The 27,546-nt window shown below is 41.0% G+C and overlaps 1 protein-coding gene across 2 annotated transcripts in view; it reads right to left on the bottom strand.

Annotated features, from left to right (window-relative positions):
* Positions 1 to 27,546, bottom strand: part of LOC121898837 (LHFPL tetraspan subfamily member 6 protein) — a 49,740-nt gene that overhangs the window by 5,824 nt on the left and 16,370 nt on the right. The window lies entirely within an intron of this gene.

Here is a 27,546-nt window from a genome sequence, read left to right as displayed (position 1 = left end):
TGAAATGTATTGAAACTCAGGTTCTGTGTGGATTCTCTATCATTCTTTGCTTTATGTTTTAATTAAAACCACCAAAAAGACAATGAGCTGTTGCTCTCCAATAGAGTGATGTACATGACCTCACCTCCATCAATTATTTTTTTTTACCTTATCAAGTGTTTCCAGCAGATACTAGTGGAGAGGCAGCCCTGACCTGTTCCAGCAGTTTTACCTCTGAACAAGCCTCACATCCTTTTGTAAAATGACACGGATCGTGATTTTAACATTTCGTCACGTTTTTGCTCCAACAAAACAAAGCACTCCTCTGCCAGTAGCTCATATAACTGCTGCAAATGAACAACGAACATATGCAAATAGCTTGGCAATTTCTCACAGAGGCTACGGTGAAAAAAACAAGCATTTTTTGGTACGCAATAATTACTGTAAAACTCTGGAAAATCCTTGAGGGACTGCTTTATGTCAGTGATTAAAGAGACTTATGACTGCGCTTAAAGCTGCACACAGAGACAAGAGTAAAATCTAGTCAAGGCCATTACATTAAGGATTAATATCCTCAATATTTGCCTGCAGCCAGGTCTTGACAAGTTATTCCCTGGATGCCAAGGCCTGTCTCTTGAAATTACCCTGTGGGGGCCCCCGGTAGGTGGCTCCGCCATCACATTAGCTTAATCCCCTCCGATGTGTCTGCTTTGCTATCAGTTTTGGGATGTGAGGATGGCAGCAGAGGAAGGGAAGGCAAGAAAGCTCTGCCTTCCAACCTGATTACCCCTGCCATCCAGGACTGCCTTATTACATCTAGGCCAGATAACAACCAGGAATTAATCCACATACTCATGCAGATGGGGTAGACAAACCAGCTAACATCTGAGGTGGAGTAGGAAAAGTGAAAAAGACATCTGTGTTTTCCCCTGCTGCAGCCAGAAGGACATTGAACATCACTGCCTCCATTCTGGAGGAAAATTGATTGGCTGATTATGGCACCTGTGATAGAAAATCAATTCAGTGAAACTCTGGCATGATGAGAATGAAGGGATATAAAACGGCTCTGACCAAGTCTATGTCATTACAGCTCAGGATCAGAGGGGATCCAGGGATTTCCATACGTAACAACTCAGCCGTTTCTTCTTCAGACCTTTAAGAGAACTTCAGACAAGTTTCTTCTTCAGACCTAAAATTACAACCTTTCGCTGAGCAGTACAGCAAAAGTAACACAGGAGCATTTGATGTAAATCACCGTACAAGCAGCCACCTGATGAACATTAAAAAATGACGATTCTACAAGGTACAGGAAAGCATTTAGGCACAAGTGCCCGTGCACGCAGTCATTTAAATATTCTCAGTTATATAATATTATTGAATGTGTTTTGATTCAAATTTGTAACAGTAAAGACTGTAAAGCATGCCAGCATGATAATGTATTCATGATTAATATTTAACATAATCAAAAATTCTCTTTCAAGTGTTGTGTAATGCAGAGAGATACAGCAGCATGTAATCAAATCGAATTTCCTTGCAGCACAAGGGAGGGGAGAAAAAAAAAAAAGCAGAGCAGAATATGGCTTTGTTTGCCAAAGACATTGCTATTCTATCCAGCAAATTGATGAAATCAAGATTTACGGGGATTCTCAATCATTCTTTGATTAACACATTTGTTAAAATGATCAAAATCATAGAGAGCTGCTGCAGTAACAGGCACCTCAGAGAGATGAATGGGGAAAGAAAGACTTCAGCGCATAGTTTCCACATCAGGTCAGATGATGATGATGACAGTGAACACTGAGAATCACTCTATAAGACTACAGACAGGAGGGAAATTATTGCTACAACAAAGATGAGAGCTCAGTTCCATTGTGTAACCAGAGAAAAATCAAAGGTTTCTGGATAAGCAGTCAGTGGTTTCTGTTGTTTTTGGGGATAAACTCACTCAGCCTGCAACGCTGCAGTGGGTGAAATCAATGTTAAGGCAGATGCTGCAAAACACAAATCTCTGTGGGAACAGATGAATAAAAATACAAACATATTGCCAAGGTGTAATTCAATTCAGTATCATCTGTGGTTCAATGTCTCTCTTTTGGCTGTTATTTATTTAATGTATTTATTTGTTTCCCGGGATAGTTAATTCTATCAAATCCCATCCTCCACACTCACTATGTGGGTTATTGAGAACCAGAGGTAGGGAGCCTGGTGACTGGGATGTGGGAGAAAGATTACCAAGAATCACAAACGTTCTTTCACATAATGTTTATGAGCTAGGCTGCTTGACAGAAGTGTGGACTTGTGAGAGGCAACTACCTCAGGCTCTGATTCTCCATGCGTGCTGTTGTAGACAGATACTTCCTGTCCTTCTTATTTGCTAAGCTGTTGCGCCCCAATCTGCACAAAAACAGTCGGGGATTTATGTCATTTAGTATGTGGTTGTCAGCTGCAACTGTGTTCCTCAACCTTTTTGGCTTTTGACATCTAAAACTGAAGCAAATGGCTTTTCTTGACCTCCCATTACACACTGCATATGAAGACTGGTGAACAAGTATAGTTTTTATAGTATAAAACAGTATGTATTTTTCCATGAATCATTTTGTGTTTCCCTTAAATTTCTTGATCTAAATTTGGTGTCCTCAACCCCAGGTTGAGAACCACCAGACTAGCAGATTCGCTACAATCACGAGCACTAAACCACATGCTCACCATGTGCCTCGCACCGAAACAACAGAATAGGTCTATTTCCAATGACTCCCAAAACAACACATGAGCATTTTAAGCATCCTCTATAGGACAGATGGCATTTTCAGAATACCCCATAGGAGCGTAATGTTAATATGCCACTTTCCAAAACCGTTACAAATCACAGTTAAAAAATATGTTTTATGTTGTGACAACACTTTGGTTAAAAGGTGCAATATACAACATTCAGCCCCACTAGATGTCGTACTAGAGCAACAGCATCTCAGACTAAAACAAATGCACACGTTGTTTACTCAATAAAGTTGGGGGAAAAAAAGAAAGCGGCATCTGAACACACGGCTCACGAAACTCATATTAAGCTTGAACTAGGCAGTGTTGTTTAAATATAGATAAAGATTCTGTTACTGGATTGCCTATTTGAGAAACTTTGTGACTCGGCCGCCATGTTGAAGACGGATGCGGTGAGGACAGGGAGGGACTCACATGGACTAGCATGCACTAGCATGCACTAGCATGCACTAGCATACACTAGCATACACTAGCATACACGCGCGGCTGAACCAAAGCTCGGATAACAACACACACAAAGGAAGTGTGATTTCATTCTCTGCTCAGGTCGTCATACTCCACTATATCTTTACATAGCAAATAATTGTTGGCTGACATCTATTGGGGCTGAATGTCGTATATTGCACCTTTAACACTAGAACAACCACGGGGGTAAATTTTACCTGTGTTGGTTTTTCAATTGTACATTAGTATGTTTTAATAAAATATTCACGTCTGCCAGTCTTTGATTTTTCTTAAAACAATACTGTCTAACACCCCCTGTTGTTAAAAATAGTGAAGATGCACCCAGATTAAAAACACAGGCATTTACACCTATAATCACCACCACCACTGGTGAAATTTACCCGTACATGACATGCATTCATTTCCATGTGGTTTATGTTTAAACATTCAAAGTTGCGAGGCAACAGCATTTGTTGGAGTGCTGACAACTACTTCAAGTTATAATTAAATTATAAAAAGAGCAGAGGAGAATGACCTGCAAAAACACCTTTTCTAAGTGCCTGAAGTGCAGGAAAGCTGTCTGTTGAAAATGCACATTCAAGCTGCTGAATGTCTGCTCAAAGTCTGTTTGAGGGACGAGTATAATCAGATGTGTTCAAATGAAGATGATGTCTCCTACTCACAAACATTCATTGTGTGTCAAACTTATTTTTAGTTAATTAATTATTCATTCATTTTTGTTTTTTGATTAAAGCATTATAGAACATTGAAAGCATTTCACTGCATGAAAACAGGATAATGCATTTAGATATTTGAAATAATAATAAAATACACCCAAACTTTTACAAAGCAATTTTTCCATATTCTTTGTACCAAGAAAATAATTCAAAACCTTTGAAAAAAAAATCCCACATCTTTATAAAACCTTCAGTTAAACAGGACCCACTTAACTTTGAAGTGATAAGGTCCTTTGTGAATTTCGTCCCTGTCCCACATCCATAGACAGGTTCTCTTCTCTCTCAGACAACATGATCGACTTCAACAACACTCATTTTTTTCTGTGAGCAGATGGCCGTCTCATGATGAAATTGTTGCAGGACTCCACTAAACTGCCATGAGGATAGTTGGTGGAAGTCACCAGAAGGCTGTTACAGCAGCTATACGCGGTAACCACGATATATTACGTTTTAGAACAGACGGACAGCAAAGATCATAAATATGAAAAATCTGCCACCAGCAGCCACCACAGACAAAGTGTGCCTTCCGCCGAGGTTATTAAGGATCAAAATAACCAGTTTCTCTTTAGCAACATCGACCATGCCTTCAGATCTTAGGGATGGGAGGATAAAAGATTTTATATCGGGATAAAAACACTCAAGATATATTTAATCGTGATGAATTTCCATTATCGAGATAATCATGAACATCCTTATATGAATGACTTGACTAGCTGACTAACGGACAGTCCTATTGATTTCCTAATTTATTTTGAATTGTCATTTGCCACAAGGGGGAGCCCACATCTTTCCAGCCATGGCTGAAAGCTCGGCATGTGAATGCTTGGATATCAGGTTGATAGATTCTTTTTAATGGATTTTTTTTTCTGTCATTGTGATTACCTGCTGGTTGTTGGCGAGAGTCTGTCCTTGTTTGTTTTTCATTAAAAAGGATGTTCACAAAAAAAAAGATATGTGTCATACGATGCAATGAAAATATTTGTTTCTTAACAAAATGTAAGGTAAAGTGATAATATCGCAATTATTTTGGTCAGGATAATGGTCACGTGAAATTTTTCTTATCGTCCCTGGCCGTTCAAGTCAAACCTAAAGATGACCTCAGCTTTCTGGCAGATTAGTAGAGGTTCAGGTGCTGTTCTATCAACACAGGCCTGAGAGGTTTGTTTGTTTGTTTGTTTACCTTGCTGCTTTTTGCCGACAACCGCTGTTTGTAAAAAAAAACCTTAGCCCATTTCAGTCTTGTTTCAGTTGCCATGGCAGCCAGCTGATGCCTGACAGTCTTCTCTGGCAAAGGAGGTGAAAATGAAGAGGAAAAGGTCAGAGAGAGCGCAAAGAGCAGAAATCTAAGAGGCCAGACAACTTGTTCACAGATTGAGTTTCAATTGATCTCCATGCCGTCATTATCAGAATAACTATCTCAGACCTCATGGCTTCTCTGAAAGCCTATTCTATGAACTGAGAGAGACTTCAGTTAAATGGACCTCACCGAATACAATCAGACCCACATATCAGTGTTCAATCCATAAAAGCTCCTCTAATATAGTGATCTCTCTTCTGCCTATCCTTGCCTCAGATTTCATCATTGTATTTGAGCTCACTTTTGAAATCACATTTTCAGTGTTTTAAAAAGCACACAGAGAAGTGCTTTATTCCATCAGAGCTGCGCTATTGTTCCTCATCCTTTTTCAGTCAACGCTTTTTACCTGAATGAGAAACTGCCCCCTTTTCATATCCCCTCACATTCTCTGATTTAGGGAGTGCTGATGTCTTTTGTCAAACCTTCCTGCTCTCTGTCAAGAACCAAGGAATTTCTTTACCCTCCTTCATACCCCTAGACAATACCATTCAAGGTTATCATTCAAAAGGCCAAAGAGGACAGGGAGAAAAGGCTGCCGCTAAGCTGGAAAGAATTTTGGTGGCCAGGGAATTGGAGTGGGGATGTGCCTCAATGGGCCCGTTTAATGTAGGGCATTCCCTTTTGGGCTCCGAGGATCATCCAGAAGACGGAGGGAAATGTTAGAGCAACCATACCTGGGAAGGCAGGCCTGTGAAGTGCCAAAATAATATCCAATTAAATATTCTTTGGTCTTTTTCTGTTGTCAAATCTATATTTCCTTAAGATAGTTGAACTATTTAGCCAATAGATAATTCCTGCTCTTTCATATGTTAAGGCAATTTTTCAGCAAAGTGTCAATGTCATGGAGAAAGAGAGAATAAAGCAGACTGCTAGGATCAATAAATGAATTACTCAATAAAATCTCGACAGCACTTTTCTGCTTTCACTTTTAGGAAAAAATGTACTTTTGTGATTTGACACTAAATGAGAGGTTAAAATAAATATTTTCTGCATGGTTGCCAGTTGTGCTCAATTTTACAAAATGTCACATATGGTTCAACACATTCAGTCACATTAAATTTAGCAAAAAATAGATTCTCCTTTAGTGGAAGTTAAATTATATCAATATGTTTTGGTGGGCTACACTCATTTTCATTCTCTCTCGGTTTACTTATCTGAGCTTAATCAGATAAGTAAACCTGACGCTTCCTTCTTAATCAGAGGAAGCGCCAGGTTCTGAGTCTCCCAGTGTCACTTTATCCCTAATAGCCCATGTGACTGATCTGTCAACTGCATGTTGAGACATGTTTTATTCTTCACCTGAAACACAAGGCACAAATCAACATGTATACCTCGCACACACCCACTTTTCTTATAATGTTTTGATTCTCTGTGTCATTCAAGTCGGATCAACACAGACATTTTCAGAAGGGCTTACTCCTGTGTGAGCATTTTTGCTGGCGAAGCTGGTGTTTTTATGCGAGGGAGACGGGGATCTAGAGATTCGGTTGAAACCTTAGATTGTGGAGCAGTGAGAGATGGAGGATGAGGGGGATGCAGAGAAAGGAGGGATTTGAAAAGAGTATGTGAAGTATGTGTGATATGTGATGTGCACAGCGAAGCATATAAATACTTTCTGCTGCCATTCGAGCGTTATTTAGCCAAAACTCATCGGATCATACTCATATACAATGATATATCAAGCTAATTAGGTAGAATTCTCTGATATCTTCTTTCTTATTAACATTATTTTGCTAAACAGTTACTGTTGTGTTTTTTCTGCACCTCCCAGAGTTCTCTTCACCCATCCGGTTGGACCAGGGGTGTGTTCATTGTGAAGATAATTTTCTGGTTGAATGATATGTTTCCGCCCAATGTTTTGAGAAATATCTACCGTTTGATGGGTGTCTGCATAGAGGATCTTCTAGTCTACAGTCTTTTATTGAGTCAGTTTTATGTCTTTCTATCACAGGGACGGACTCTGTGATAGACAAGCTCTACACAAGGCTCAGACTATTCATTCAAAGTGTGACCATCTTCTCCATGACAAATTTCTCCCTCTTCCCTCTGGTATTTGCTACTGGCGGCCCACGAAAAGGTCAACCGCTTTCAAACACTCTTTTATACCATCAGCCATCAAATGACTCATTGTTATACAGTGTTCAATGTGAGGTTTGCATACTTATACTTTTATGTCATCCTGAAAAAACAGACCGCTGCTTTCATGTGTTTTGTCTTTCACTTGCTGTTTTGTCTTGTCGCATTGCTCATCTTGTTTTATCTGCCGCTGCTTTTAACTGCTTTATCAGTTGCCCTCTGAGATTAATTAGTAATAAACTGAAATGACCCATAGTTCAACCACAGTACAAAAATCAACACACCATGGAGTAGTGTTGTGGTCCATTAAGTTCACATTTTTGTGGTCCCTGTCATGTCTTGGTTTTGCATTTTAAATAATTTTTTCATGTCTTAACTTCAGTTTAAGGGTGTTTTCAAACCTATACTTTGTTTTCTCAGGTCTGAATCAGTGGATGAGTCGGTAAACTTGGTGCATTTCTCCCTTGGTTCAGTTTCTTTTCACACAGAGAAAAATCCAAGTGAGCCAAAATGATCATTACAAGTCACGTGAGAATGTTCACTCCGCTCATTGGTCAGTGTCTGGGGCAGGAGCAAGAACATAAACACAGGAAGAAGGTCCTGAAGAAGGTCCTCTGGACAAATACAACATTCTTCATTGCCCTAGTCCGCATCCCAGCATGCAAAGCAAACCTGGCTGCGGGAGCCATTTAGCTCAAACTGCCAGAATACGCCTAGTAGCTGGGATCGAGGTTGGATCACATTTCCACCACAAACAAAACACTCCAGAGTTTGTTTGGGAACTGAGACTAGGACTAAATCCTTAGCGGGTCTACGGTTTGTTGTTTGTTATTTTGGTCCACACCTGAATACAATTGCTGTGTTCAAATCTGCCCAAATGTATCCCACCAAGGAGGAAAACAAACCAGAGTCAAATTCAACCAGACTAAACAGCGGGTCTGAAAACACCGTCAGATGACTTGGTGTATGTTTTTGCTATGTCAAGTTTAGGCTATGTTGGCAAAACTTCAAACTGTATTAAAGATCCCCTCCAGACATGTATTGAGACATATAAAAATACTCTGCTTGGAACAATAATGCGTGTCTGATACGGTTTTTCCACAAAAAATGTACAATCACCTCGTTAAAATCCTTAAAATGACATCTGCTCCTCCCTCATTAAAAATTCCAGAATCTATGAATATGCAAATATATTTCATTTCAAAAGTTGAACTACTGGAAACAACATGTCTCCTACTTCATTGTAAAGTAAATTCCTGGTGTATGTGCACTGGAGGGTTCAAGCTTCCGTATCACACTTGTATAAATTGAATCTTGGAGCAGAATTGGCTTCAAAAATTAGTTGTAGAGTCACAAATCATGCTTCTAGGCCCGCCCCTTACACTTAGATTTTCAATGAGCACAGAGAAACTTTCCACTTTCCAGCAGATGAATATGAAAAAAGGCCTCCAGTGTCAAACTCTACACATACATCATTCAGCACAGTGAAGCTCAAACATCCAACTGTAGGAACAAGAAGAAATACATATTTTTCAGTGGAGGGAGACTTTAAGGATTTCACCAAAAGTGAAACATGGGGTAAAGCAGCCATCATCACTGATCCTGCTTTTATTGCCATTGGTCTTTGGCGTGCCTTGGAGAAAGCTTCCTGGAACTATCTAGCTCAGGAGGTGATGTCCGGTTATTTTCAGGCAATGCTAACAGTAATATTGATTGTTATCGGTCATGCAAATGTGAATGCAAAAAAGGTGTACACCGAAGGGTTAGGGATGGTCCACAGAGCAATTAAGCATGCAGCAGAGCCAACTACAAAACAGATGTGATGTGATGTGCTGAATGCTGTTTTGGATCAACCTCTGTGTTAAACACAATGGAAATACAAAGAAGAACTCAGCGCCAAGTCCAATACGTTCAGGTTGTGCAATGTGTGAGTGGTTTTTAAGTTGAGAGACTACTTTAAACTACGCTATCAGTTTTGAGTGCATGTTCCCACAGAACATGCCGAAAAATAAGCCTGATTCGATGTACAGTAAGTGCTGGTTGGTTGGCTTGTGTGACGCCGCCACTCTCCTGCAGCACAGTCTCATTTTGTTCTATAGCCACCCATCAGTCCCCACCATTGGCCCTGAGCGGAAAGAGCAGCTTGTGTTATATTGATCTGTTTCAGTGCTTTTGCTACAGGCATTCTGTCAAGAGCTGGTCTTATCTAATCACACCATTCATTTGTCACACAGTTTCCGACTACAACCGGTAATTAATAAACACACCAATTACAAGAGCAAAATGAACTTCTGGTTCATTAAGCAGTGGGCAGGAACAGCATCAGGTCTACAGCTCAAGAGCACGACGAGTGCAAAAAAAAATGAGCACGAGCTGAAACTGGAGTGTGCTAAATACGTAGCAAATAACTTTCAAAAGAGAACATCTTCAAGATGTGTGGGGAGAATGAGCTTTTCACACGAGGGCGCAGATATTTTCTGTATGTCTCACTCTTTCCAGCTACAAACCCACGCCTCTCTGCGACCTCAACCATGTCTGCTCTGATCTCATATTGCAAATTGGACATTCTTCCCCCTCCTTTCAGTAAGAAGAGAAGTCAAATAAGAGGCAGAAAAAAAAAACAAGGGAAAGAATACAGCGACCCCCTAAGAGAAATTCCTCTGCTGGCTTTTCCAAAGTGTTGCACATTTACATTTCCCTCATAAATGTACTCACTCCTGTGCTAAAAGTGTTGGAATCTAAAGCATGAAGAATATTACACACACAATGGTATGCTAGGATCTGGGAAAAATCTGCCATGCCAAGTTAATTACCTGACTGCTGCCATGCTGTGCTGGTGTTCATTTGCTGCCTTGGTTTTTTCACTGAAGTCAAAGAGAAGATTAGCTTTTGATATATCTCGCAATGTTTTAATCATGTATTATCACTAGCCAAGTTTCCATCCAAATGCAGTGAAAATTTTAATCACATTTCCAGAAAATCAGTAAAAGAAAATGCGGATGAATGTGCGCTTCCATCCACTACTATTATAAGAGCGAGATGATGTAATTAAAATGTCAATTAAACCTCAAATGATGTGCAAAACTTGGTGGAGATATGGTATTCAAAAAAATCAGAGGGGGGGGGGTGTTTGTGAAACATTTTTATTCATGAAAATAAGTCAGAACCACAGTGTTCCTATGTAGACTATGAAGCATATCAGGCTATTTCTTGCAGCTGTTACAGTAACATTTATAAAATAATTATGAACTTTAATAAAACAATTATGAAACTTGAACATGACCACTGCATTTGCAAGAATATTTTAATCCTTTTTTAAAATTTTATATTTTTAATTTCATTCATCAAGTAGCGTCACTATCAGGGATGTGCTGTAATGTTCATGCCTTGTCCTTTCCTCATATGGACACATTGGATGATGTGATCATATACAACAAAACAAAAGGTTAAATGCTAATTCAACGTGCCAGAATTAAATCCCCCCGACACTCCTTTCAGTACTGTGGATAGCGCCACTTGGCCAGACGTGCCAATACATTTAATGTCATTCTTGCAAGTCACTGTTTAATTCAGCTCTATGTGCAGCATGCAGCAAACTTCAATAGTGAATAGAATATAGTCACAACATGCAATAGCACAACATGCTGTCATTATAAAAATAAATAGGCTACAGTAGATGCCTACTTGTCAGACAAGAGAAAACAGTCTGCTTTGATTACAGCCTACTGTCCTCTTTTTATGCTTTCCTGTGGAGGGGTCATCTGCGGTGTGTTGTCCCTCTTTTACCCACATCTCTGCAAATCCCTGAGCAGGGACGGAAGCAACCCCCGGTCCATTTACTGTGTCATCACATAGCCTAGATGCTGTGTCATCTCTACTGTCACGCGAGCGCTGACAGTGAAAGTCCATTTCTGATTTTATTGTTGTTTGTACTAATGACTGTTCTCGTGTTGCAGCACTTTATTTAGATGTTTTTTAAATAGCCTATTTTTGTTTTAGATATTTTATATGGTCTATGTGTGAAACAACGTAAATCACTATGAGGAGGATACATTTTTGTCCCCACCAGCAATAAAAATAACTCAGCAGAGGCAGCGATATATAGACCAGAGGGGGGGAAATCCCCACCATCCCCTCCAGCAAATCACACCCTGATGGCATTAATGTTTGTTTTATGTGTTAAAGTAAGGAACATTAGTTTAGATTTTAGTTTTAGTTTATTACATTCATTTGTTAGGGACCATGTGAAAAAACATTAATCTCAAACAAGGAGAAGAGATTAATGTTTACAGTCTCCCCATCGGTTCACACAGATCTGATGTTTTCATCTGCCAGCATTTTTTTTTTGTCTTTTCAGTGGAAAAGCTTGATTGATGTTAAGTCACATGCTTCATGTACATCATGATTTATTCACAAAGTTTGTTTCCATTGCACTTTGTTGCATTTTCTTCTGTCATTTTTCTTCTTTCAACTTTTAAAAATCAATGATATAAAGAGAATCAAAGATGTCTCCAACATTGTAAAGTATACAACCACATGTTAAAGAATATCGAACAGTAAAGAATATTAGCATCTTCTACAAACTGTAGAAGACTATAGCCTATATGTAACTATCAGCATACTAGTCTGGAATTTCTATTTAAAAAATGAGTCAAGCTGAGTGAAGAAGAAAACATGTGAGGAGAACAACAAAGCCAAAGGGTATGGAAATTCTCCTCAGGGTATGATCCACTTTATAGGGTCCTACAAGTGTAGCTCTTCTAACTGGGTCATGTCTGATGTGTTGAGCAGCACCCTCCTCCTATTGACACAGTCTAACAGGAAGGCATGACAGTAGGCCACGTGTCCAAAAGTCAGCATACTGAAAGCAGCGCGTTCCTGCTTTAATTACTCTTTACAATGAGCAGTAAACATGCTAACGCAAGGCCTTCTGGGGAGAAGGAAATCAAAGATACCAGTCTACGCTTCAATATTCATGTTAATAGCATCCACATATGCAATGAATATTTTAGTATCCTCCACACAGACACTGCCAGACATCAAAATGCCTCTCTGACAGTACTGGGGCTCATCATGTGAGTAGCTCCACACCGCAAACACAAAGAGCCTCCTTTCTAAAGACAATGCAACGCTTCAGGGATTGAGGAAAAACTGACTCCCACTGCCAAGTGTACAAAGTACTCCACAGCTTGTATTTTAAGTGCCGACCCACTTGCATTCACGCTGTCTTCTGGGATACACACAGGCTAGCTTATTACCCCTAGGGATTGAGTTAAAGTAGCCTTACCTAACTACCTAAAATCAAATATTCCCTAAACTAAGAGGTCATTTTTGCCCCCAGCATTTCATTGTGTGGGTGTAAGACATGGGGCCTGTTACTAAGCTCTGAGAGTGTGTAGTATAATAACACCAGCAAATAACTTGACTTATAACACATCAGCAGTAGATTCCATTAGTTTTATAAGAAAATACATTTTTATATTGAGAAAATACTAATTAATTCAAGTTTAAATACTAAAATTGTTTATGAGAAGAGTCCACCTGAATGCTGAACTCCTTAATGTGATATTCATGACTTTCAGGAATGGTTCAACATTTTTGGAAATACCCTTATAGATAGGTAGAAGCCAGATATCATTGCCACATCTGTGTAAGCCAGTTAGCTTAGCTTAGCATATAGACTTGAAACAGGGGTAAACAGCAGACCTTGTGATGTCCAAAGGTAACAAAATCCACCTACCAAAATCTGTAAAACCATAACATGTTGTTTTAATGCTCAGTTTTTGTATGGGTTAAACAAACGTGAAACCGTGTTAGTCAGTAAGCTTTAAAGCTGCCGGTCTTTATGCTAAGCTAAGCTAACTGGCTGCAGCTTCTTATTAAGTGTACAGACATGACCGGTGTCAATCTTCTCAACAAATTGCCAAGAAAGCGAATAAAATCTTGATTTTTTCCTGTAAGTGGCATTCTTTACTTCTGTGTGAACTTCTGAGTTCATGAGTTATGACGTACTGTCTGCTGATGTTTTTTTTTAAAAATGTTGAAGACCACAGAAGTTTTTTCATTTGTTTTTCCAAATACTTTTGAGATAGATAGATAAAGGTTATACAATGATGCACAAGATGACTCTCCTTTTTCATCACAAGCTGTTGAGCTCCTGACATTTGAGAGCCCTTGAGAAAAAGAAGAATAGCAAAAAGGAGAACACATTATGTAACATGTCAAATAATCTGTGAGCAATACAATAGGGAAATACAATGGGGAGGCAGAGATCAGGTTCTGCGGGACTGTGTGAGCTCTTGACATTTCGTATGATATTGAATTGTTATTATGATCCTACATAATCATATAATATCTGGTTTATCCTGTCCGCTCAAGGATGAAAAGCTATTTCTGCCTCGATGATTCCACAGATTGAAACCAAACAGATGCCAAGAAAAGGCTATCAATTCCATTTCATAGGAATATTTACACATTGCACATTTTTACATTGCCATGCCATCTCTGACAGGCAGTAAAAAGAACTGAGGTAAATTGAAGCAGATGCTATTATGTTGAGATAAATGTTAGTGATGAAACTACAGCATCCCGGTGAAGACTTGTCTTCTTAACAATGCTGTTACAGAGTCCTTTGAACCCATAGGGAAATAAAATAAGATCTAGAATAAACAGCATTTCTTTAAGCTGATCATGTGGGAAAAAGACATGACAGTGACACTTGTTAATTTCATTTTAGTGTTAAAAAATGTCTGTTGTGGTAAAACACGATGAAATATGCGAAGCGCCTGAAGGCTTTCCCAAACCAGTAATTATTCTGGCTAAATGGGATGACTTGGTTCTTGTTTTGACAGGTACATTCATTAAATCATCATCTTGATAAACAGTTTATATTTTACCAGCTAAACCCTGAGGCAAACTAAATCAAAAACATTTAAGTTAAAGAAATAAAACCAGTTGGATGAGAATGAAGACTGACAAATTAAAACCCGAGGGTTGAGCACTAGCAGGTGGGCTGTTATGTTTTTATATTTATATGCATAGTTACAGAGAATCCAGACTACAAAATACAAAATACCCCAAATTATATGAAATAAATCTACGGCTTTTCTTTATTCACTCCTGTATCCATTTAGGAAAGAGTGAAAAACCATGATGTAATGCAGAATGAACAGTGGAGCAGCTATTCAACATATAAGACGAGAACTTTTATAACAGGATGGTGCCCTGGCCAAGTTTTCTTTTTACTATGCTTCAGACAATACAGACCTAACACCTCTACAATACTGCCTCCCACAAACATATGGCTTCAATCAAGCTGCAGGCTTTCATGTCATAAGAGGCAGTGAATCGTATGAATCCACAGATTATAGCAGGGGAGCAAGGACGAATGAAAATCAATAGTTCCCCCGAGTCCTCGCAAAACTGACCCTCACTGAGATGTTTGGCTGAGAAAAAAAAACTGATGCAATAAGATGAGGGAACAATGCTCTTTAAGCACCAGTGGTTTCCTTCAACAGTCAGGGTGGTTGAAGCGGATTTCCACTGTAGAGGGAAAATAACAGATACCGCTCATATTGGGTTACGCTTAATTCACGTAGGAATAACAGCAGTTTGTTTTCACCTCATGTAATTAATCTATTACCGGCTCACCCAAGTGTTTACGTGGAAAACATGCGACAAGAAAATGAAATTCAGTGTGTTGGACCGATGACCTTCCTCCATAGCATCAGCTACTGCCTTCAGTTTTATAACAAAGAGCAACATTTTGCATCAAATAGAAGAGGACACTATTGGATGTTGAAAACAAAGTCAATTTGCAGTGGTGGATTAGTAAGTATTACCCGCGGACCTGTGACTTCCCCAAGATGTGGCAGGTAATTTGCGTTGGAATTTCACAAAAATTACAGCCATGGCAGACTTGCACCAGGATTAAAATCATCAACGATCGTACTCAATTATACAAATCACTTCCTAACCTCAGGTTATATTAGTTCCATGCAAATGGAGCTTTATAAAGTTTCATCAGTATTCATGAACATGAACAACTCTCTTCAGAAGCTTAAAATGAGAGATAAAACTTGGGTCTGCTGCAGTGATGATGAATTAGAGATCAACTCTGTAGGATGAAACCGTGAAACTTTACAGCGAAATTAACCTCGTGTCATTATAGTGCTCAGAGTTGTGAGCCAGAAAAGTTTGCCTCTGTAATGTCATGTGCCCACAAAGGCTCCCATTCACTGTCTTAAGAGAGCAATTTGAGTGCCTGCAGCTCTTAGAGGAACTTGTTCGTGCTCACAAATTAAGACCAAATCAAGATCATAGGTCATGGCATGTGCAAGCTGTTTTTTAAGGGATGAAACTTTTTTCTTTGGTCTTGGTCTTGAATGTTGATTACTGTAGCACTGCCATGGTAGCCTCACAGTGAGTGAACAACCTGCCATGGGCTGTTGAGAATGTACCACTGGATATTTCAGAGCTTGTCAGTCTGATTGATTGAGCCATAAAGAGTTTGTCCGTGGGGCTAACAGGACTTGGATAAAAGATTAGGAGTCTGTTGAGTCTTGATTAATGTTAGAGGATATAACCTCTGGCCAGCGGTGCTGAAAGATTTATATAAACAGGGTCTCGGCGGTGAAATATACACACACTGAATTGGAGAGAATTGGAGGCAGTGAGGATGAAACAACCAACCGGGTATCCCCAGGACACGAGCTAAATCAAAACAGAATTGTCACAACTCCATAATGAGACAAACAAGTGTATTAACTGGGAGATGAAGCAGGACAGCAACACAAGCAACAAAGTCTACTAGAAGATACTGAGGGCAGCAACCCCAATTTCATTTATGCTGTTTTCTAAATCAGAGGGAATGTGATGATGGTTGGGGGACGGGGGAAATTCCTCTGCATATTTATACAGACCTTGTCTGTGTCAAGCCCTGCCCCACCCCCTGGACTTAGGCTGCCTGATTAGTATTCAGTGAATTCATTAAGGCACAATCGCTGGGGTCTGGGAACATGGGAACTCTTGATGGAGGAGAGGTTGGGTTCATCCCACTGGTTAAGTCCCTACAGAAAAACGTACCATCCCCCAAACCTGAAGGTCACTGTGTCCTTACTCTGGTACTGATCTGATGATCACAGGCAAACAGTGGGTTGGGGGGCTCAGTATTAAGATCTTTATTTGCACATGATGTGTTGTTGCCAGCATGCAAAGATATGTGCTGTCTGTGCCTGAGAAAAAAAGGTATATCTGAGTCTGACTTTTGGCTTGATTGTCCCCAACGGCAATCGCCCGCAATTCATCACCAAGGAGGGAGTGTTGTTGTGCTGCGTTATAATATAGTGTTTCTCCTTGTAAGCTATAAAAAATATAAATGAGATCAGACTTTGTAGCTTGCAGACCATCCATCCCTCAAAAGCTGCACCCCCACCTCCCCGACCATTAAAATCAATGTTGAGATGAATGAACAGCAGAAACCGGGGGGACACCGAGTAGAAAACTCTTCCGGCTCCTGCAATGGCTCATATGTTAGGGAGGTGAGCTTTGGTCTGTCCCGGCAAACCAGTGATGAATCATTCCTCAGGGAAGCACTTGCACACTTCAGCCAGTTTAATAAAAAACACCAAAAAACCTGTCCTGCATGAGAGCTTCACAATAATAAATCACAGGCAAGGAGAAAATATTGCATACAGCTATGGTGCACAAATCCAATTGAGTTTGGCTTAGCACTCTTCTCACTGCTCGACTGTCAATCTTGTGTGTTTCTTCCATCCTGCTGGTATCGCTTTAACTTGCCGTACCAAATACAAATCTATCCGTCGTCACCTCCTACCTCTAAAAAATGTTTTAAAACTAGGAGAGAATAATCAAACACATGCAAAAACACACCCCAGGGTTTAATATCGCAATTCATGCGTCTCTGTTTCGCTTCAAGTGGTCTCTTGATGGCTGAGGAAAGGTCTTTAAGCCCACACTCATTTTGAGGTGTTCGCAGTAAAACTAATTACCAATGAAAAAATTTTTTAAAAAAGAAAATAATATGAAGAGCTGTTCTGGCAGTCCACAGCGTATATCCCAGAGAGAAATCTGTGCCATATCCTGAAGCTTCTTTCTGTTTTCCTCCACCACAATGAGGAAGAAAGACTTTGATCATCCACTGTATCTGACTCACCACGAGGAAAACAGTCAGGGCATACGAGTTCCGTTTTCCACACAAGGGGATCCAGAGCAGAGGAAAATGAGGTGAACAGTCATGAAAAGAAAGCAGAAAACCTCCTGCCAAGATCTGCAACACACTTGACAGGAAACTAAGCTGCTGAAGCAAGTGTCAAACAAATCAAATTGCTAAACCTTTTTCTGACACACTGCGCGGTCTCAGGATTGTCATGGCAAGAGTGGAAATTAAGTTGCCAGAGACAGAGAATGCCAAGGATAGATCACCAACATCAAGAATAACGCTGACTTTGGTGGTAGTGATGAGGTGTGTCTATGTGTGTGCTTGCGAGATATCAGTTCACATCTGAGAATTAATTCAGAAATCCTTGGATACTTGTGATTCCTTTGTCCAATACAGACTTGGAACTCTCTGAACTTTTTTTTTTTTTTTTTTTTTTCTGCACCATGTTCAGTTTTTGTCATGGAGCCAAATCTAAAATAGGCTGCCTCTCAGCAGGGACCAGTGTACTCTGTCTCAACAGATGCTTTTTTTTCTTTTGGAGTTGGAGACACATAAGCATGAATGTGACAGCGTAGGTGAGTCAATAAGTAAAGTACATGCAGGCAGCGCACTTTCATTTAGGGAAGAGGGAGTACTTCAAAGTTCAGCCAACGGGGATAAGAGAGAATACAAAAGAATAAAGAGGAATCTGCTCTGGCTGAAACACATTTTGAGATGGGGAGAAACTGATACAACAGCAACAATAGCTACAATAAACACTGCGGTGCATTCAAGTTAAGGCCAAAGGAGGAAAAACCTATTTGATGTTAATGAAATGTCAAAATCACACCTTTGCAGTATATTGATCCAATTTGGGTATGTGTGTGTTAGATTAGGTGTTTGAACAGTAAGTATTACAGAATAGCAAAGTGATATGTATTATTTCTCCTCATGAAAAACTGTTTTATTTGACAAAATGTCCACAGAGAAGCGGAGCGAAAGCATGAACTATTAATCAAACTAGAACACATTGACACTAATGCCAGAACAAGTTAAAAATGCAAAGAGAGATGTATGAGATGTGTTTTCAGTGGGAGCAACAAAGAAAAGAGTGTGCTCCCGTGTGTGTGTGTGACTAAGATCAGGGGCACGTTGCAAAGGTTCAAGGTACCCATTACTGCTGAGTGTAGCAGCAATGGGATTAGTAATACCCGGAGGGCACAGATGGCACCAGAATCCTTCGAGACGTCCTGAAAAGGTCACACAAAATACAGGAGAGCCACCCCCACATGCTCAACCACCCATTCACTGCTGCTAACTGATTCCTGAGGCTGGTTTCTTCTCAAGCTTTTAGCCCCTCATCAATCCTCTGAACGCTCCACAATCATTCTTTTCAAGAGTATAACACAGAGCCGAACAGAAGAGAAATGCCTTTCACATGTCAAACGGCAGCAGACCTGACCCGCAATGTCATTGATGCGATCGTGGCAAAGGCTGAATTCAACAGGAAGCTTGTGGCGCCTTAGTGGAAAATAGATTTTATCGGCACTCTTTTGTTTAATGGGACAGGAAGCAAGAGGGGAAAAAAGATGCAGAGTGATGTATTAAAAGACATTAGTCTTTATGGCTGTGCAGAGAACAAATTAATTGCTGTGCACCTGGTAATGTAGTTTGAAGGTCATTTTTGACCCTTTCTCTTCTTATTCTCTCATTCATTCGTCTCTGTCATACTGTATTTCCTCACGGTAGGTCTGCTGTTTTTGCATTGCAGCAAGGAGACTCGCATTCCTCCTCTGTCTTGTTTTGCCATACTGCTGTGTCTGTGTATTTCCTGCCACCATAAGGCAGCATCCTCCCCAGGCGCTGGCTCCTCCACCAACACCATATGGCAAGGCCAACTAGGCAGGCAGCGCTCTGCAAGACTCTCACAGTGTCTCTGTTATCCGTGTTTTCTTTGAGGGATTCGCTGAACCACTTACAGAGGTCCTCGCTACTTTTTGTTGAAAATTTAGATACGAAGAAGAGGGCTGGAAGAGGTAAAATGCAAGGTGGTAAAAAAATTGATCATCGTTAAAAATCTGTTGTTTTTCAGGAGGTAAAAGTTTGCCTTATAGACTATAATGTATCTCCCGAAACCTCATCCTAACTTCATCATACCGCTTGCAAACTCAGAAAACATCCACTGAGAATGAACTCATCCTGACAGCTGGCGAAGCAATCACTGAACTATGGGGAGCAGTTTAGATGATGACATGTCTCAAAACTCTCTCCACTCTGAAACCTGGTGAATAACAACTTAAACTAGGTGCTGTGAATTTAAAATTAAGAGTGATTCTGTGGCTGCATCGCTCATTTCTAACCAATTTTTTGGTGAATGGTACTGGATAATTCATGAGAAAGTTGGCCACTCTGCTGACAACAACTGCTGCCTAATTTTTTTCAGTTTGAAATTAATTTGGAGATCAGATGCAAATGCCAGAAACATCCAAGTGAGTGGTGTGTTCATCCAGTCAGGTGCAGGAAAGGGTTTATAATGATGCATGAGTGATGGAGAGCACCGTCAGTCAACTGTTGGTACAGCGTAGTTGAAATTCTTGCCAGACCACATTGAGCAAAGTGAAATTTGCGGGTTGGCTGTGCAAGCAAACCATTTCATTCCAAAACACAGAAATTACAAGGTGCAGTGCTGCAATATTTTGGTCAGTACATACTGAACTGCGAGTGCTGGACTGAAACTGTTGCTGCACTTCACCTTGGCAACATAACACATAAACCTGTCCATCAGCTCCTCAGCTTAGGAGTCGGGCTGCATAGTGATTGGTTGGAGGGAATAAAAACATCAAGCACTTTAGTTAATATTTTTGCCCTTTTGTGTTTATACAGACAAATAGCTTTTTTCATTATGGCACCAGACGTGTTAGGATGAAATGAGATTCTGGTGGAAAGTGTGAAACCAACTCTGGAGAGAAAGCTGCAAATAGATTTACCCCGGCTCTTCCTGCCAGACAGGCATGTGGAGTGTGTGTTATAATGTGAAAATGAAGCATTCATACCAGAGGATCACACTTCATGTGTGGAGTGTGCTACTTACTCTCAACTGCTGTTATCACTGTATTCTTTTACAGCACAGGCATCATGTTAAGGGGGAGGTAATATAAACTGTGTTTTGACCAGTTTTGTAATGAAGACCTTCCATTTATGAATCCAAGACACTATACAATTTCATGTTGCAATATTATAATTGATTATCTAATTAATTTAATTTGTCCACATGATGTCCTTGCATAGAGTTCCACCGTTTGAAGGAACATACATTAAAAAAAAAAAATATGCAGCAACTGATACTGGTGTCAAGATGAGGAGTGGTAGCGAGTCTGCACCACCCCGACATCTGTGACTGATTACAAGTTGTAATGTGCCAGCGATAAATGTGTGAACACGAGGCGGTGATGAATTTAACAGTGTTCCCCAAGGAGCATGGACCTTTCATTACATGTCTTATTACTGTCTCTCCCTCCTGATGCCTTAATTGATCCTTGCGGGCACACAAAGGAAAACCTCCTCCACCCATCCGAAGATTATGATACCCAATAGCAGGAGAAAAAAAAAAACGACCACAGCAGCTTTCAACCCAACTAGCCCCTTGTTCAACATTTAATTACAGAGTTACAAGGGACCAAATCTCTTGTAATACCGAGTTGTTGCCGGACCATAAAGGTGAATGCGGCGTTTTATCCCGAAAGTTAATTTTCATTGGATACAACTTGTTTTTTCCCCTCAGCAGGGAAAACATGAAAATAGGGTCACTGATCTGATTGGCATGTCCTGCTGCCAGGACTTCCACTGCTGTGGTGCGTGCTAAACTGAGTGCCTTCATGGATGAATTCAGAAGAGAAATGCAAAGCATGGAGGAATAGCACTCCTTTCTGCCCACAGAGGTTGACCACGGCATATGCTGCTGCTTATTATTCCATGTGTCTGCCTGTTTTCCATTGTATTTATAGCAGGGGGAACTTGATTTAGATCTGCTCCATCTGGTGATTCGCTGTAGGGATGGGTGCCACATCTTCCGCTCTTCTGTGTGTAATCTCTCCTTCTCTGCTTACTGGCCTTTATTTAAAGAAGATGGTAAGTGAGATAGCAAGGCGTCACTCCTCTCTCTGTCTTTCTCTCTGACACCAGCTGCTGCTGCACAGTTTATGATGCTGGCTGGGAGGCATCAGGAGGAGGGGATAGGAGGGGGGTGGGGGTGGGGGGGGGGGGGGGGGGGGGGGGGTCTGGAGCCTGTGAAGGTGTTAAAATCCCTCCCACCTTCTCTGGTGGTATGCAAAGATTCCACAAGCGGTTTCCACAGCCCTGTTCCTTTCCACAACCCTCCCCCGGCCTCAGCTCCCATCAACCCTGAGCAGACCCCGAAAGGGAGGTGGAAAGAATGGAGGTAACAGAGCTGAGGAGGAGGAAGAGGCTGATTGAAAGCCATCTGATTTCCACTACTGAATATCTTTACAGATCTGCGGGGTTTTCAGGGATTTGTACCTACAAATGAAGCGAGTGTAGGTGGCAATTCCTTTCATTTCATGTAAATGCTCACCACAGGAAATGTAGGCCAGGAGAGATGAGCAGCCAAAAGATTATCTTATGATCTGCTGAAATCTCCAAAATACAGACACTGACAGTGAGAAAAAGAATAGCTAAATGAAATTATCTGTATACTCCTGAACATTTCAGCAGCACAGACCCATTTTCACTATAATTATATTTTAGAGGAGATCATAATACCTCTTAATGGGAAGGAAAGTCATTGCAACAGACAACTGGTAATGTGATCGTCTACCCATGACTGACACTCAATTCAAATCTTTCTTTAAATGCCCTTATTTCATTACCCTCTAATGTATTCTTTACTCGGTGTGCTCGTGCAGAGAGAGGTGGGGAGAGATGAGGGAAGAGACGGTTAAAGATGAGCTATCTCAAATGCCTCATTTCATGGGTTATTTTTCCCGCTGAAAGAGAAATGTCAAAATTGGGTAATTTCCATGTGATGATTAATCAGCATCTGTCTTCAGTTGAAACAGGCCCTTCGACTCCTTTGCCGCAGAGTTAAGTTGAAGTTTGTTGAAGCTGTGTTTGACTTCCTCTTGAAAGGAACAAACAAGGAGGTCGGCCTCCAGCAGCTTTGTCAGAGGCAACATGTCATTCACTTTGCCACAATTGCAAGATTTTCTGAGTGTACTTGCCAGAGTAAACAACTCACCATAAGGCTGGCCGTCTGTCTACTGCAGCATGGTGGAGCTTTAATGTTAAACTATGTACAGTGTGTGCAAAACATCAGCAGAACTGCTTCCTGTACGTTTATAGCTCAGATTTTTGTATTTGGTTTTCTTAAAATTTGAAAAATGCTGAAGCAAAATGCCAACGGGGAGGTTTCCAGTCTAGAGTAAAATAAAAATGTGGTTTCAATTTCAAAAATGAATCTGAATATAGGTAGACTCCACGCAAAAACGACTATGAACTGACTAAAGATTTTAAGTCAGACAGTGACGGTAGAGCCTCTAAACTACAGTCAGATGGATGCATTGTGTGACAAAACACAAGCAAACACAGCACACACAAACAGTTCTTTGTCTTCCAATGTCTTCTAATCTTAGAGCAATGGAGAACAAACACGCAGATGGGCGCCATCAGTGGCTATTTCGGCACTGTGTGCATGTGTTTGCATAACTACAAGACTGATTGTTTGCTGTCACCTGGCGACATGACAAAGCTGTGACTGAAATTTACAACAGGAAGAAAATGAAAATATTAAAAAAAAAAAAAAATTCAGCAAATGTTTATATGTGATATGTGAGCAGCTTTCAAAACAAAAACACAACCAAAGCCTAAGGTAATAACAGGAAACTCCATAAGCCGCACAGCTAGGCAAACTGACTTCCCATGCTATTTGCTCATCGTCACCTCAGTGTGCAAGCACGGTCACGCCTGCTTGTTGCCTGTGAGGAGGCTGGAGGCTTCCTGCAGGGAAAAAAGGTCCATCCTCACTGATTTTCATTTCCACACTCACAGACAGAGCATGGGAGAAGAGACAAGCCACTGCTCTGGTACCCACCTGGTCACCAGATGAAGGCTTCGGGGTTGAGCATCCCCTCGTAGCTCTGCATATGCGAGCACGACCGGACAAGAGTGAGGCTAGCCCCTGCCTGTAGCCTGTCTTGAAGACGGATGAGGCAATGGTGCTGGGCCTGGGGCCCCCGGGCTCCCTGCAGGGACCTCACTATTGGGCTGGTAGATTAGGTCTGGATCACAGTTGACATGCCACAGCAGAATGCAATGGGATTGTGGTGTGGGAGGCTGAAGTGTTTTTCACTACTTCGAAAATGGAATGGCCAACATGTGATCCGATGTTGAGATGTTTATAACCTTTTCATATATATATATATCTATACACATCTATCACTGAAGCAATTAGTGAAATAATCGGAAAATTTTCATTATCAATTAATTGTTAAAGTCATTTATCATGCAAAAATGCCAAACATTCAATAGTTCCAGCATCTTAAATTTGATTTGCCACCTTCATCTATTTTATATCATATCTTTGGGACTGTATTGGACAATACAAGCAATTTGAAGAGCTCTGGGAAATGAGCTGCAGCCATGTACATATCAATACTGAATTATCATGAAGAACCATTGTACAGCTTTCCATTGTTATTGTTGGCTATTAGTACATACAGTAATAACAACAGATCCAATTGTTTCGTATTATCACTGGGAAGACCACATTAGCAGCCACTCAAGCAACAGAAGCCCATTTTCCCCATGTTCACCTCACCACCCCCCCACCTATTACCGCTTCCTTCAAGATATATAGCCGGCCATATACATGCCAATGAATCACAGTCCTGCTCCGCACGTGACACGTTGCCCTTGGTTAGGCGTTACTTCTCAAGCTCAAGGTCTAACAACAGGGTAATTATCACAAAGTGCTGAGATAGAGGAGGATGTTAGAGGATGATATGTTTAGCCGACGTGCGAAGGGGGTTCCTTAATTGCCAGCCGTGCGGTGTAGGATCAATCATTTTGTGGATTTTTAAGACAGAAGATAAAAGAAAAAGGTCAATCGCTGGATGTCAGAAAAAGCACAAGAAGTGCTGCATGACGGATTTTGTTAACTGTTAGGAGAAACAGTATAAAGCACATCCAGAGTACACAGCGCGGGCAGCAGATAGTCGCTCACCATCACGAGTGACGAATAGTGGCCCGTTGGTAGCGCAGGAGAGGATGTAGATCTCTTTTCGCAGATCAATAAGTCCTGCAGACACCCCTGTCATGTATCCGGCTCTGGTGCCTGTTTGTGTCTGAGTCTCCACCCTGCGCTGTCCCCTCAACTGCCACTCTCCCCCCATGTAACTGCCCGCAGGGCTCGCCAAGAGGGAGAAGAGCACATTCAAAACAACAAAGCTTTGAGCAAGGACACTACCGGGCTCCCAGCTGACGGATCTGAGCTTTGATCATGATTACAGATTACTGTGGCTCAGGGCAGGTGTCTTCCTGACTCAGCGACACCCTGCTGAGAGCCCATCAATAAGCAGTGGGAAGGATGACAGTTTGAATACTTTGCCTCGAAGACAACACACCTTTAAATCCCTGTGATACCTCTGTACAAGCTGTCCGCTTTGAATTGTTGTTTTGTTCAGTTGTCTTCCAAGAAAGAGGATGTTTGTGAAAACCCAGGGGAGCTTCTGACTAGATTTCAGAGAGGAAACTCTTTTTTTTTTCCACGAAGGGAATCACAAACCCTTGCCCAAAGGGGTTTAAGAGCACCACGCCCCAGTTACTTCGTCCCATTTATGTATCTGGTTTTCTTATCAAACCATAAGGGTTTTTATACAGCGCTTTATTAGACTAGCAGCTATCCCTCTGTCACATGTTGCAGCAGTGAAAACTATTCTGCAGTAACTCAGCTGAGAGTAGCCTAATTGTAAAACATCAGTGCCTTTCTCGCTTCGAGTTTGGAGTGGTGTATGTGTACTCTAAATGCATCTTTTCAAACTGAATGTAGCCGCCGGGGGAAATCTCCACGCACCAGTTGCCAGTAGCTGGCCAACAACTGCTCAGGAAAAAGTGTTCAGCTTCTCTCAAGTCTTTCTTTTTGTAAGCGTCTCTGGAGGATAGAGAACAAAGCTTTGGCTTGACCAGTAACTATATATTTGCCATCTTTCTTTAGTATGAGCTTTCTTTTGGACTGAGAGCGCGAAGAAGAGGCAGAGAATGTGAGATTCACACCAGCACATGAAAGCTCCAAACCCTTGGGAATACAATCCTTTAAAATAATAAGCTGTCAGATTTTCCTTTGAAACCTTTGACATTTCATTTTGGACTGTTTTTCTTTTCTTTTTTCCCTCCTTGTTAAACCACATATTTTTAATCCTGAATTTGCAGTGAAAATAGTCATATTAATACTTCACTCAGTTACAGTATATATGACTACTGGCACCTTTAGAGGGAAACTCCACCCTGAAACACTTGATGCTCTTTCAAAAAGACGGCTTTTTTCACTTAAATTCAGGCTGTTTTCCTGTTGCTTTGGTCAAGATCAAGTGTTTGTACGACTGCACCAACATTCAACACTCAGACCAACAGAAATGCATTGTAGAATAGACTGACATACCATTTTTTTCTAACAGAGCAGACTGCAGAGTGGCCACTTGATTTTCATTAAGAGGTACAGCTCTTGCTTTGCAGTCGATCCAGAAGTTGCTCTAACCATACAGGATGCATCAGCCAAGATACATAATAAAATCCTCCTCTTATCCTAGAGGACATTTCCAGCACAGATCAACAGCCAGCCAGTCCACATGCTTCTCAGCTGTTTCTCTGCTTTTTGGACAGACAAAATAGTGGATAACTCATCTTCAACTGCATTGCCTGAGGAAGTGGGAGCTAAATGATCTCAGAGTTCCAGACACACTGGAGGCTGGAGGGGAAGATGCTGAGATAATAATGGACATTTACTGCCCAAAACCTAGCAGGGTATTGCAGGGTCTTTGTGCACCGCACAGCTGTCTCTGCTTTTATTGACATTTTGTGTATGCAGCCAGGGTCAGTTTACCGGATGGCTTACAGACTAACCTTGATGTCACTGCTGTTCATGGGTGATGTGCAGTGTAACTACTGAATGACGGATGCCAAACTTGCCTGCTTCTATAATAGCCACCTCTGCCACCTTACATGGCAGAGCTGATGCAGTTACAGGAGTGGAAAAAACAATATTGGGTAACATTTCATTTTAGGACCAGTCGACTGTGGAAGAAACACATCAGCGTAACATCAAATCAAAAATCAGATATCAAAACAGGCAATCAAAACGGTACAACCTACACGTTGTCCACTCAGCTGTGTGACTGACAGTCTGCACCGTGTTATCAGCAGGCCTGAGTGCCTGTGACTTCTCGGCTTCTATTATCTTCCTCTTTGCACATGACGAGCCATTCGGCATCCATCATGAGTCAGGCTGAGTGCTCTCTGTTTGAACAAAAAAAGAAAAAAAAAAAAACACACACACACTCCGGACAGCCACTGACTCTGTGGTTATCTTCAAATGTCAGATGGTGAAACACATCATGGTCAGGCTGAAACATGTTGAGCAGAACAGCTTTAGAGGACTTCACCACTTGATCCAGCAGCTTTCACAGAGATTCAGTGATGTTAGGAAAAATAACATCAACTTCTAACCTGCTATCACTTTGTCAAAACAGTTCAGCCAGCTACTGAAACTATGTTGTTATGATAAGCAATTAGCCGGATCTCTTCTTTTCTCTTATTTGTATAATTTCCTCCTGAAATAATCACATCAAATACGTTCCTTGTGAATGAGCCAAATTGAATTTGAAAGGCAACTCTGACAATTTTCTTACGAAAGCCGTATCTTCAGTTTTCATGCATTTACATGCTCTGCCAGAGACACAGGAGGCAGCAGGAGGAGGGGAGGGAAGGGAGTCGCCCTGCGGGGAATGCCAACA

This window comes from Thunnus maccoyii, chromosome 6, assembly GCF_910596095.1.
Source record: "Thunnus maccoyii chromosome 6, fThuMac1.1, whole genome shotgun sequence".
Lineage (NCBI taxonomy): Eukaryota > Metazoa > Chordata > Actinopteri > Scombriformes > Scombridae > Thunnus > Thunnus maccoyii.
Note: the sequence above shows the minus strand (reverse complement) of the source record. Positions and strands in the feature narration are given on the sequence as shown.